This window comes from Egretta garzetta, unplaced genomic scaffold, assembly GCF_000687185.1.
Source record: "Egretta garzetta isolate BGI_Z169 unplaced genomic scaffold, ASM68718v1 scaffold41, whole genome shotgun sequence".
Taxonomy (NCBI): Eukaryota; Metazoa; Chordata; class Aves; order Pelecaniformes; family Ardeidae; genus Egretta; species Egretta garzetta.
This window is the reverse complement of record NW_009258755.1, coordinates 2,497,986-2,502,005: the sequence shown is the minus strand read 5'-3', so window position 1 is coordinate 2,502,005 and position 4,020 is coordinate 2,497,986.

Sequence of the window (4,020 nt, the reverse complement as noted above, 5' to 3'; positions counted from 1 at the left end):
CAAGGAGTCCAAGACCTACAAAAGTGTCCTGAAAATGGAACATTTATCCTACGTCAGAAACAAGCAGACAAGGGGAGCTTGTGACCCAACGGTGCTGACAAACTCGAAAAAAACCCTGCAGATTAAATTAGACCTATGTATTATGACTCATCTGAATAATTGCCAAGCAAGCTGTGCCTGAAGAAAATATCTCAGCGTGCAAGAATTTCTACACCTGGGTCAGAGAAGGTGAGCCGTATTTAGCTGCCTTGCTTGGCAGCAGAACTTGTCAGTGCCTGGCAGAGAAAGCCAGGTGGCAGAGAGAGAGCAGAAAGGAGACAGAACAAATGACCGTTCACAGTACAGCTATAGGAGCTACAGAAGCAGATTAGTCCAACAACCAACAGATAGAGAACCAAAGTTAAGAAGAAAAGGATAAGCAATATGTCACATGCATCAACACAAAGCTGTATGAAGAACTTTGATGAGCAGATGCTCCCAGAGAACATCTGAGAGACCAAGTCAAATTCTTAAGCTTTTCTGGAGTGAACCACCACTGCCTATGTCGCTTCTATTCCATTTCATTACCTGCTGCCACAATAATTCCTCTCTGGGACAAATCCTATGAAGGCACAGGAGCTGCCTAAGGCCCCTCCTGCTACCTCTGACACATGCACTGTCTCCCTGAAAATCACTGCTTTTCAGCAGGGCTTATCAAGCCGCACAGGAAGCCTTGCTGCACAGCTGGCACCACGGCTTCCAGCAGGAGAAGGTCATGAAGAGTTAGCTCACATACATTATCCAGCCAAAGCACTGTACCACAAACACACACCGTACAAGGAGAGGGGGTGATCCACATTGGATTCTGGTTTACAATAGTGGGGTTTTGAGGGGGGATGGCATATGCGTAATTGGAAGAAACTTAAAGGCTCCAAACGTGCAGAAGCCCTTCAGGACATAATTGAAAATATTATTAGTGTGAATGATTCTAGAGGGACGTAAGCACAGGCTGAGAAGTGCTATCTCAAATAAGAGACATTTCTTGAATGCAATTCATGGACAATTTCCTGCAAAGGGTGAACAACTCCTTTGAACTTCAACTTTTTCAGTGCTATACTGAAACCTACTGTAGGAGATTAAGGCTTCAAACATATGCAGTCCTATCAGTACTGATTCTAATCGCAGAATTGCAACTGTTGGAAGGGACCTCCGGAGATCATCCAGTCCAACCCCCCTGCTAAAGCAGGTTCACCCAGAGCAGGTTGCACAGGACATCATCCAGGCGGGCTTTGAATATCTCCAGAGAAGGAGACTTCACAACCTCCCTGGGCATCCGGCTCCAGTGCTCTGTCACCCTCAAAGTACAGAAGTTCTTCCTCACATTCAACTGAAACCTCTTATACTTCAGTTTGTGCCCATCGCCCTTGGTCCTGTTGCTGGGCACCACTGAGAAGAGCCTGGCTCCATCCTCATGACATCCACCCTTAAGATATTTGTACGTGTTGATGAGATCCCCTCTCAGTCTTCTCTTCTTCAGGCTAAACAAGCCCAATGTTTTCCTTCCACCTCTTCCCACTTGTCTACTATAGACAAGATACTTCCTGGTAATTCAGCTTCATCCCTTTAGCATTTATGGTGAAGCAAAGCACTGAAGTTATGAATTCTACTTCTAAGGGCAATAGAATACCCACCCTTATGTTATCTGAGCACTTAATAATTGTCCAACCTGTTCTTCCAAGCTTCAGTTACAGATATTCTAGAGCTTCTGTAAATAAACAATCAGCAGCACTTAAACTGTACCTGATTATGCCTGTGGTGGATGAGGAATCAGAAGACCCACCAATATCCTTTCAGCCCAGCTTCTATTATAGCTCCACTGTTTATCTATGAAACCTCACAGTTTTGCTCTTTGACTCATGAGCCTACTCACCCGACGAGGACAACACAGATAACCACTTGATAAACAAGCAAACTCACACAGAAAAAACAAAACAAAACTTAAAATAATTGAAACAGGACACAGAATGAGCAAGTTTAAACTCCAATCCTATGAAGCAGAAGTATTTCAGCAGCCCTAGAAACAGAAAAGCATTGTGGTTTAAAAATAGGGTGTGATACCAGATAACAGCAGTGATTCACCTGGAAGACAAGGAGAGTACAAAAGCAAGAGACAAGCCCAAACCTGCACTGTAATGACAACACACAGAGTCATAGCCTTAACAGCTCCTTTGGTGCTCGAATGAGAGGTTAAGAACAGGGCAACCTGGCTTTCATGAGAACAAATCATAGGAAAAACTATATCCATCACAGAGGCAAAAGCCACCACAAACACAAATGGCTATTACCAGCTCATCTACCGATAGTGATACACACTGCAGCCATTCACAATCAAATATAGTAGGCAACTTTTTAAATCAGCACAGCTTTTGTAATTTGAACCAAGACATTTATTCCCAACCAAGAGTCTGACCATAAAGATGGGAGATCCACAGAGGGAACAATATTGGGAGCAAAGGAATTTCCTGCCACAGTAGAACGTGCATGTATGTCAACTTGACCATTATCTACATGCTTACATGTGCAGAATGAGACAGTAACTCCTTATGCAATTGCTAATGTCTATTTGCATACTTCCCCTTTTTTATGAAGGACCCATTTGGTCCCATTCTGCTGGGGTTGATGTTTCTGGGGTCAAGAGATGGATACATACAAAACCTCTACCCAAAACCAGTCATGCATGCTAAACAAACATCTCTGCAATCATGAGATGGATTGCATTTTTCCTTAGCTGCTTCCTGCCCTCCAATTCCCCTCAGATATTGCTTCTAATAGCCTAAACCTCTGAGCAGCTGCTACTTTGAACCTAGTTTCTTAAAGAAAGACCATTAATGCAGCCAGTGTCTTCCAATAAATTCAAAAGGCTCTGAGATTTTAAGAACTTGAAGGTGGAGGGGGGTAGGCTGGGAAAAGAGGCTACTGCCCTTATTGGAAGACATTCACGCTCACACCTTATTAGGCACCAGAAACTGTGCTGAAGACAGATGGGTAACTGGGTTTTGCTTTGGTTAGGCTTCGCAAACAACTACTTATTAACAGAAAACCCCCTATGAACTCCCTGAACACAAGCTTCCTTCTTTCTTTAAAGATGACTTCCCAGCAACATTATCCCAATGATTACATTTCAGTCTTCAATCAGACCTCCAACCCTGAATAGCTCTACAGTGAGAAACTGAGCAGGAGATGTTCAGAACTGTCAGCATGCTGAAGGCCTTGCCGTACTTGGCTCTGACAGCGAGAGCTGGAAAAGGTCACCTTTACAGTCTGTTACCCAAGCAGCACATGGTGCTGCCTCTCTTGCAATTCTTGTTTGAAAGTCTGTACAATCAGAAAGGAAAACCCTCTGCATTTCTTCCTCAGGACAAAATGGAGGAAAAATACGCTGGCACAAGACAGGGAAGCTTGACATGTGTTCTCTCCATTATGTTATTGAAAGCTATCTGTCCATCATGTACAGCTTTAAACTATGCTGCTGCCAATGGGTGTGAATACTTACTGTGCACAGAGCACTGGACACTATTTTTGTGACCAAAAATATTCCTTGGTTTGCATCAGGGTGCTGTTCATCTATTTCAGGACAAGTTAAGGTAGGGCTATATAGCTAATGATAGGGTCTATCATAGTACCATGTAGACACCTAGTCTTGTCAAGCCTGTTCTTTAAACCCCTGTCTAATTGGGCTAGACAGTTTGTACCATGCAGTAATTGTTCATACACTTCCAGTGAGATGACAGCTAAGAAAAGAGCTGTACTTTTCAGCAACTATAAAGCACAGCAGACAGAGGGGAGTGAGTAGAGCATACCAAGCATGTTCCTCACCCCTTCAGTGCAGCACAGCATATAAATTGAGCTCCTAGTATAGGGCTCATTGGCAATAGCGAGCTAATTGTAACACGATTCAGCAAGGAGCATAAGGCCATGCTTAACTTCAAGTATCCAGTTAGGACCTCGTGGCTTCTGTAAGGCTCAGGCAGGAGCTCCCAT